Source organism: Equus asinus, chromosome 1, assembly GCF_041296235.1.
Source record: "Equus asinus isolate D_3611 breed Donkey chromosome 1, EquAss-T2T_v2, whole genome shotgun sequence".
NCBI lineage: Eukaryota > Metazoa > Chordata > Mammalia > Perissodactyla > Equidae > Equus > Equus asinus.
In genome coordinates this window covers 201513470-201523508 of record NC_091790.1, presented here as the reverse complement: position 1 = coordinate 201523508, position 10039 = coordinate 201513470, and positions in this window count along the sequence as shown.

The following is a 10039-nucleotide window of genomic DNA, read 5'->3' as shown; positions in this document are numbered from 1 at the left end:
GGAAGACTTCTCAGAGGGTGCAGCCAAGAGTCGTGTGGAACCATGGACTGGGAGCCACTGCCAGGCAGCAGAACCAAGGCCCAGTGAAGGCACACTGCCTGCTCCTGGAGTGCTTAGTGTTGTGTGCCACTGAGTTTGGGGTGACTTGTTATGCAACACTCTTGTGAAAAGGTGGCAGACACTGAAATTGGCATCCAGAACGAGGCCCTGGCTGCACCCAAAGGGAAACGGGGGCGTGGGGGGTTCCTTTTGCATACCCAGTTTCTGTGGCCTTGTGTGCTCCCCGTTTTGTCCCATGTCTGAATGTAAATGTTGCAGGAAGTCTGTCTCTGTACCGTCACTGGATTTTGGATGTGTGAGGGGTAGATAACTTGTCTTTTGAGTTCATGGGTCTCTGGATCAAGAGAAGCCTCACCTGGATCTAATGCTGATCAGAAGATCCCAGACTTTGTCTGATTGACTGAGGCTGTGGGGTCTCGGGAGCATATTGTGGATGGGGGGGAGATGTCAATACCTATGACCAGGATGGCAGGCCATGGTGGATTAAAGTGTTGGCCTCCGTCCTTCACTGATTCTCTCTGGCCCTTTTGGTTTTCCAGTCCCCTCCCCCCCCCCCATTAGACGTGGAACACATTTCCCTGCCCTTGGTTTGGGGCTCAGTCCTGAGACTTGCCTTGACTGCTGGGATGTCAGCACACGTGGCTCAAGCAGAGGCTGGAGACCTGCTCATGTGTTGGGCTTGCCTTTCTGCATTTCTGCCATCTCCGTGAGGAAAGGTTCCCCTGCTTGCTGCCACTCCTCCAACCCGGACCCCAGAATGAACAGACATGGTGCAGATCTGAGCTGAACTCACAGCGAGAAACCGAGCACAGAGGGTCCCATGGAGTGAAATGGGGCCACCAGGTCAAGGCCACCCTAGATCAGCTGATTGGCATCCATGCTGCTGACCTATGACCCTGAGAATCAGTGCTTATTCTGTATACATCTTAATTTGGGGATGATTTGTTTCCAAGCATTGATGAGGAAACAGCTGTCTATGCAGCCACGATTCTTACACCTCGTCGCCAGTGCCCCCTGCACTGCCCACCGGGTACTGAGTGAGGGGAAAGGAAGAGTTAGAGTTTATTGACGGAATTCAGGTTGTGGCTACAGAGTGGAAAGGTGCCTGTTGGACCAGTGAGAGGTCTCTGGGGAGTGGAAAGGTGAACTCGTGGCCAGAAAAGTGGTCTCTAGTCCATTTGTGGTTGCTTGCCACTCTCCACAGGCTGATTAGGAACAAATAGAAATTCCTAAAAGGATTCCTGGAATCCCTGGGTGTGGTTCCACAGGTGAAATACGCTAGGAAGGAATTTTCCCCAGGTGAGGGGGTGTAGCTCATGGGTAGAGCATTGGACTGCAGATCAAGAGGTCCCCGGCTCAAATCTGAGCGCCCCCTGCTGGTTTTCCTTCCATCTTGGATCTACGGAAGTGGTCACCTTAGACCCCGTTCAACCACCAGCAGCGGGTCATTAGCATGTCAGGTGGCTTTCTAAATTTGGCTAATTTCCTCTGGAGAGGCTCAGCTGACAACAGAAAAAGGACAGGAAAGAAGAAGGGAGAAAAGGTGGAAAAGGTCATGTTCGGACTCCAGACCTGGTTTATGGGAAAACATCCTCATCCAGAATCAGAGGTTTTGTCTTGACCTCTTGATGCTTGTGTGTTTTTGGTCAGCTGTCCCATTTACTGTTTCCCATTTCTAGTGAGTGAGTAGGCAGGGGGCTGGGGCAGCAGACAGAGTCAGCGGCAGGGACACGTCTCAGGCATCCGAACCCCCTGGGTGCTGCTCCTGTGTGCGTTTGCTGGTCTCCCCCCAGAGACTCTGAGAAGCCGACTGGATGCTCTCATTTTAACAACACACACCTCTCCTCTTCTTGCTCCTTCTCCGAGCCAGAAACTACATGATCTACAGACGCGTTTGGGGAGGACTGTCCCGGATGACTCTAACGGACCTTTCAACGAAACATGTACGACTAGCAAAGCTGGTGCCCTCTGCAGGGGCCTGAGAAGCTGCCTGGTGGGCAAGGAGGGGGAGGGTGGGAAGGGGACCTGGTGGGAGAGGTGTCCCCTCTGCCGTGGAGCAGACCCCAGGTTGCACGGAACAGCACGGGAAGGTCGGTGACTTGCTGTGTTAGAGTCTGGATGTTACTACTGGGTGGAAAGGTGCCTTGTAGACGCCAACAATGGCCCATAGGTAGAGCATTGGAACATGGAGCCCGTGGTCTCTGACTCATAACCTGGGGAGCCCCTACCTGCGGTCTATAGAAATCTTCATAGACTCTATTTGTTAGAGCACACTTAGGTTTACAGAAAATTTGAGCAGAAAGTCCAGAGTTCTCCTGCATCCTCACCTCAACGCCCCTCTCCCCTGCGGTTTCCCCTGTTTTAACATCTTGTGTTAGTATGGGACATTTGTAAAACTGGTGAATGAGGGGGCCGGCTCCGTCGCCAAGTGATTAAGTTCGTGCGCTCCACTTTGGCGGCCCAGGGTTCGGATCCTGGGCATGGACATGGCACCACTCATCAGGCCATGTTGAGGCGGCGTCCCACGTGCCACAACTAGAAGGACCTACAACTAAAATATACAACTGTGTACTGGGGGGATTTGGGGAGAAACAAGCAGAAAAAAAAAAAAAACAGAAGAAAATTGGCAGCAGTTGTTAGCTCAGGCGCCAATCTTTAAAAAAAGAGAGAAAAAAAACCCGAAAAAAGTGGTGAACGAATATTGATATGTTCTTATCCACTGAAGTCCATTGTTTACCCTAAGGTTCAAGCTTGTGCTGTACAGTTTTATGGGTTGTGACAACTACAGAATGTTCTGTAGCCACAATTACAGTGTCATTTGGAATAGTTTCACTGCCCTAAAACTCCCCGGCTATGCCTATTCGCTCCTCACTCCCTCCCTCCCTCCCTCCCTCCCTCCGAGTCCCTGGCACCCACTGATCTTCTTACTGTCCACGGATCTCCCTTTTCCAGAATGCCATAGCGGTGGAATCGCATGCGGTGTAGCCTGTTCAGCTTGGCTTCTTTCCCTTAGTAATAGGCATTTAAGGTTCCTGCGTGTCTTTTTGTGGCTTGAGAGCTCATTTATTTTTGTTGCTGGATAAAATTCCAGTGTATGGACCAGGCTGTGATTTTACTCAGAGCCGGTGTCGCCGTTGCAGCTAACGGCATCTTCCTGCAAGAGGGCAGAGGAAGAGGCAGGTGGGGCCTGTGCCAGAAAGCCTCCCGGGCTCTGGCAGCACCAACGCTTCCCACCATTCGTGATTGTGGCAGTGATGCAGCCTCACTTGGGCTACCTGTGGTGGGTGTTTGTAACGATCTTCTTACAGCCCCAACACTTGAAATTCCTTTGTACTTTGGGGATCCAGAGCCGTGTATGACTGGTGGAAGCCGGGATCTCACAATACTATGAAAGCCGGGAATACCAGGTGCTGCCGTCCCTGAGCCCCGGCCGTAGCTCAGGCTTAGCCAGTCACCTGTAGCTGATTGAGACCTGGAACATGAATGATTTACCCAGAAGCAGGAGGAGTTGGGAATTTCCTCCAGCGGAGCCAGGGGGCTGGCATTGGCAGTGGGGCCGCTGGCTGCAGGCAGTGTCCAGTGGGGCATCATCAGCCCCATAAAGCAGGATGCCTTTTGAGGTCAACGATTCTGCCTGCGCGGCTGCCCTTTAGTCCTGCCCATTTCCTAGCGCAGATCTCTAGCTACGTTTGGTGTGGTGAGACTTTTCCCATCCTGCCAATAGTTTCCTTATTTGTCTCAAGGAGCCATCATCGGTTTCTGTTTTTGACAGAATGCAGACAGTGTGTCAACTGGTACTGGGGGTGGGGTGCAGGCCGTGAGGGGCATATGGCACTGAGTGTCTGGTTTTGTTAGGACCATCTTGGTAGTTATTCGGGAATTTGAACCTGGCCGTCGTTGGCACACAGTGACAAAGCAGGAGACTTCAATTTTGCCCGGATCACCTGGAATGAAGCGCCTAGTGAGGGCCAGGCCTTGGTGTCCTCAGTGCCCACAGAACAGCACGAGGCACTGCAGAGCGGCTGATTCTGCTGGCGCTGGACCTCAAAGACGGAAAATGAAGCACAAATCTGTAAACCCTCTCCGCTAGCCAAGACCCGGTATCGAGAGACTTCTCTCTTGCCACTGATAACTGGGAAATCCTCAAACCAAAAGTAGAGTTTGATCCTGAGCGTTGCTGAATTACAATGTCAGTTAAATTAAGCAGATCCTCATGTCTCATGCTCGAGAAGTAGGACACTGATCAGTGCGGGACCTTCCCACCCACCCAGGCTTTTCAATGGACTCAGGAACAAGGGCCAAAACTTCAGGCTTGGACGCTAGGAACCGCCCCCACCCAGAGGACCTCACGTCACCAAGGGAACCCACCTGCTGCCAGGGAAGAATGCCCGACTTTCCGATTGCATCCTGTAACAGAAAGACGGTACTTCACAGGCTGCCAGCAACATGGTAGCATGTAGATTATGCTGGAAACATCACCTGGGGGGTGGGGGGGGGGGCGGGCGATTTGGTCTCATTGGACTAAATACTTATTTTGAATTTAGACTGTGTGTTTAAAGGGAAACACGATAGCTGGTAAGAAAGCAACGCGATAAGAACACAGCACAGGAGTGAGGAAGGAATCCCCCCTTTGCTGGCATCCTCCCTGCCAAGCTCAGGGGCGTCTGTGGTCTCCCGAATGTGAATCTCACAGACTCCGATGCCATGTAGCATGTCGTACCCCTCAGGTCACTGTCCTTTCTCTAGTCCTTAGCGTCTTAGGGCTTGTGGCCTTTTAGGAAGGCCCGCTGCGTGTCCTCACTATGGGATGAAGGTCGGCCAGGGAAGTGGGCACAGGCAGTGCCTGGGCTCTCGCACTGTGGGGCAGAGGGAGAGACATCTCTGACCGCACACCAGGGCTCCTTGGTCCCAGGCTGCGGGCCCCCAACCAGCCTATATGCCTGGTCCTAGCACCCTCGGTTGTGCTGCCCCAAGGATTCCGAGGTTGCTGCCTCTGGGGCGCTGTCTCCCCTGTGTTCAGCCAAGCCCCTAGGTGACGGCCTCGGGGAGGGACTAAGCCAGGGAGAGAGGGGAGAGACAGTGTGAGATGTGAAGCCAGGAGGAAAGCCAGGAGGGAGGAGGCTGGCGAGGAGGAGACAGTGTAGGTGGAGCTGAGGGAGGAGGGGAGCAAGGATCAGGGCGCCCGGCTTCCAGCTCTAACAGCCCAGTTCAGGCTATGGCTACACAGGAGAGTGCCTGGTAGACAAGTGAGGGGCCTCTGAGGAATGACGAGGCGAACTCATGGCCAGTGAGTGGTCTCCAGTCAGTGTGTGGTGGCTCTGCCAGTTCCAGAGGTGGCCCAAGTAGGACTAGAACTTAGAGTCCACTATGGAATCTGGGGCATGGCAACACAGGTGAAATAATGTCAGGAGGGGCCCCCAGCAGGCCAGGGGGCGTGGCTCAAGGCTAGAGCCCTTGGCTGCAGGTCCAGATGTCCCCGGTTCAATCCCAGGTGCCCCCTGGCCGTTGTTTTGCCATATTGCCACGTACAGGTAAATGGCTTCCCTGAGACCCCGTTCCATTTTACAGCAAGGTCTGCAGTCGCCTTCACCACTCAGCGCCTGATGGTGTTGTTTTTTCGGTGTCGTCTTTCCGTGGGATAGTAAAGTGTGGTAGATTGACCCGCTGGCGCAATTCTTCACCTCTCCCTGTTCCCGTGCCTTGTGCTTTGTGACTTTTCGTTTCTCCCCCAGAGGCCAGTGTGCTCCGCACCCCTTTGCCCTGGGCCTGGCAGTATCTATCGGTCTGGGCCAACCAGGAGATGGAAACCACATAGGGATTCAAACGGGACGTTTAATTTAGAGGATTATTGTGCTATGCGAGGAGAGTAACTATAAAGGTGCAAAGAAGACTAAAGGGACCCCTGGGCTGAGGGACCCAAGCTAGGATCGATTGGGCAGGGGGACTTTTCCCAAAAGCTGGGATTCAGACCTCATGGGGGAAGGTGTGGTTGGGGCCCACTAACCGGGTTGTCCCGTCCAGACCTGTTCACAGTTGCCAGACGGGCCGAATGCAACCTCCCGGGGCACAGGTGAGACACTTGGAAGTGTGAGCCTGGAACTTGCAGTGTCCACACCTCGGGGGCCTGGGAACCAGACCTCGGGGCAGGGGCGAGCCCAGGCTGGCAGGAGGGTGGCTAGAGGGATTTGAGGTGATGGCTGCGCAGCAGTGTTCACCTGTCAAGCTGGGTCTGCGAGGTCACCAAATGACTTCATTCCCTGGGTGCGTGCCTGGGGCAGAGCACCACCGTGTGTCCTTGCTCGGCTGCACCACTGCCCCACATGCAGCAGGAGCCAGGGGAGCAGAAGCAAAACCTGCAGCAGGAACTGGGGAGGGCAGCCCCCTGCCTCCTGCAGCGTCTCTCCCGCGCCCTCTACTGACAACTGTTAGCGCTGCGCTCACTTGAGGAGACATGCCTAAGGAATCCAGTCCCTTCTCCCAGAGCAGGTATGGAAGGGCGCATTTGGAGCTGAGAGTCAATAAATTGAACTGGCAGACCGTGGGCCTGGCTTTGGCCAACAGGGTGTAGCAGATACGGTGCAAGCAGGGGCTTCAGATGGACTTGCAAGGCCGAGTTTGCCCTCTGTGCTTCTACCATTACAGGGAGAGGTGCTGACCCCGTCACCTCCTCCCCTCAGCCTGGGCCCCAGAATGAACCCTCGGGTCCCAACCCTGAGCCCATCTCATCGAGAGGAGCCAAGGCAGCTTGAAGCCCACCCATCCAGCCAAGCCCGGCCTAGATCAGCTGATTCTCGTTCAGCCTGCAAGCCCAGGGGCATGGGAATAAATGCTGATCATTGTGTGTCATTGGTTTGGGGGGTGACTTGTTATGCAACATCTTGTGACTGAGACTGACAAATACTGAAATTGATATCTAGAAGGGTCTCCTGCTGTAGCAGAAGCCTAAAGTACATGACAGGGCTTCATGGTGAAGCAGTGGGTGGCAAGGAAGCTGTTACAATCAGCCAGGAAAACAGTGAGGAGACTGTTACTGAGGGTAGGGGAAACGAGGGCTCGTGATAATCTGGAAGGTAGAAATACACTGGAACTTGTTCAACTGGGGGCCGGATATTTCAGGGCAAATTTGGAATGCATGAGCTGTTGGCTACAGGCTGTTTTTGATGAGGTCCTACAAACAAGGTTTGAGTTGAGTGGAGAACTTTCTGGTTTGTATTCAGAATTTAGTGGCAATATAGACAGCCCAGAAATTGCTCAGTTTGAAAAATGAAACCATCCTTTCCAAGACAGAGTGAGGCCATGTTACGTCACCTTAGGAAAAAGTCTCACTCCAGAGCCTTCCACTAAGACAGAGCCTCAGGGAACAGATCACATCAAGGGTGTGGCTTTAATGCCTTTTATTAAGAGCACTGACAGAGTTAAGGCAGGGGGTGTCAAGGACACTCTTTCAGCTGGACAGAAGTTTTCCTAGAACGATGAGGGATGTGTGGTCACAGAATGTGATGTGCCCAATACTTATGATTGAGCTGGAGGGACGGCATATGTCACAAAGAATTGTGATCGTGGCTTTTGATACATGGAATCAAACACATAGGAAACCCACAAATCTCTTGTGAGAGCTGCACTGACGAAAGCTTTGACAGCCTGGACTAAAGGACACTGAGACTGTGGCAAGTAAAAAGACCTCTGGACCTCCAACATTCCACAGGTGGGACGCAAGCTGAGAAGAATGCTCACCCACCTCAAGGGCCATATTTTCCAAGGATCTCTTCAGCAATTGCAAAAGAGGATGATGGCAGAGGAAGACTTCTCAGAGGGTGCAGCCAAGAGTCGTGTGGAACCATGGACTGGGAGCCACTGCCAGGCAGCAGAACCAAGGCCCAGTGAAGGCACACTGCCTGCTCCTGGAGTGCTTAGTGTTGTGTGCCACTGAGTTTGGGGTGACTTGTTATGCAACACTCTTGTGAAAAGGTGGCAGACACTGAAATTGGCATCCAGAACGAGGCCCTGGCTGCACCCAAAGGGAAACGGGGGCGTGGGGGGTTCCTTTTGCATACCCAGTTTCTGTGGCCTTGTGTGCTCCCCGTTTTGTCCCATGTCTGAATGTAAATGTTGCAGGAAGTCTGTCTCTGTACCGTCACTGGATTTTGGATGTGTGAGGGGTAGATAACTTGTCTTTTGAGTTCATGGGTCTCTGGATCAAGAGAAGCCTCACCTGGATCTAATGCTGATCAGAAGATCCCAGACTTTGTCTGATTGACTGAGGCTGTGGGGTCTCGGGAGCATATTGTGGATGGGGGGGAGATGTCAATACCTACGACCAGGATGGCAGGCCATGGTGGATTAAAGTGTTGGCCTCCGTCCTTCACTGATTCTCTCTGGCCCTTTTGGTTTTCCAGTCCCCTCCCCCCCCCCCCCATTAGACGTGGAACACATTTCCCTGCCCTTGGTTTGGGGCTCAGTCCTGAGACTTGCCTTGACTGCTGGGATGTCAGCACACGTGGCTCAAGCAGAGGCTGGAGACCTGCTCATGTGTTGGGCTTGCCTTTCTGCATTTCTGCCATCTCCGTGAGGAAAGGTTCCCCTGCTTGCTGCCACTCCTCCAACCCGGACCCCAGAATGAACAGACATGGTGCAGATCTGAGCTGAACTCACAGCGAGAAACCGAGCACAGAGGGTCCCATGGAGTGAAATGGGGCCACCAGGTCAAGGCCACCCTAGATCAGCTGATTGGCATCCATGCTGCTGACCTATGACCCTGAGAATCAGTGCTTATTCTGTATACATCTTAATTTGGGGATGATTTGTTTCCAAGCATTGATGAGGAAACAGCTGTCTATGCAGCCACGATTCTTACACCTCGTCGCCAGTGCCCCCTGCACTGCCCACCGGGTACTGAGTGAGGGGAAAGGAAGAGTTAGAGTTTATTGACGGAATTCAGGTTGTGGCTACAGAGTGGAAAGGTGCCTGTTGGACCAGTGAGAGGTCTCTGGGGAGTGGAAAGGTGAACTCGTGGCCAGAAAAGTGGTCTCTAGTCCATTTGTGGTTGCTTGCCACTCTCCACAGGCTGATTAGGAACAAATAGAAATTCCTAAAAGGATTCCTGGAATCCCTGGGTGTGGTTCCACAGGTGAAATACGCTAGGAAGGAATTTTCCCCAGGTGAGGGGGTGTAGCTCATGGGTAGAGCATTGGACTGCAGATCAAGAGGTCCCCGGCTCAAATCTGAGCGCCCCCTGCTGGTTTTCCTTCCATCTTGGATCTACGGAAGTGGTCACCTTAGACCCCGTTCAACCACCAGCAGCGGGTCATTAGCATGTCAGGTGGCTTTCTAAATTTGGCTAATTTCCTCTGGAGAGGCTCAGCTGACAACAGAAAAAGGACAGGAAAGAAGAAGGGAGAAAAGGTGGAAAAGGTCATGTTCGGACTCCAGACCTGGTTTATGGGAAAACATCCTCATCCAGAATGAGAGGTTTTGTCTTGACCTCTTGATGCTTGTGTGTTTTTGGTCAGCTGTCCCATTTACTGTTTCCCATTTCTAGTGAGTGAGTAGGCAGGGGGCTGGGGCAGCAGACAGAGTCAGCGGCAGGGACACGTCTCAGGCATCCGAACCCCCTGGGTGCTGCTCCTGTGTGCGTTTGCTGGTCTCCCCCCAGAGACTCTGAGAAGCCGACTGGATGCTCTCATTTTAACAACACACACCTCTCCTCTTCTTGCTCCTTCTCCGAGCCAGAAACTACATGATCTACAGACGCGTTTGGGGAGGACTGTCCCGGATGACTCTAACGGACCTTTCAACGAAACATGTACGACTAGCAAAGCTGGTGCCCTCTGCAGGGGCCTGAGAAGCTGCCTGGTGGGCAAGGAGGGGGAGGGTGGGAAGGGGACCTGGTGGGAGAGGTGTCCCCTCTGCCGTGGAGCAGACCCCAGGTTGCACGGAACAGCACGGGAAGGTCGGTGACTTGCTGTGTTAGAGTCTGGAT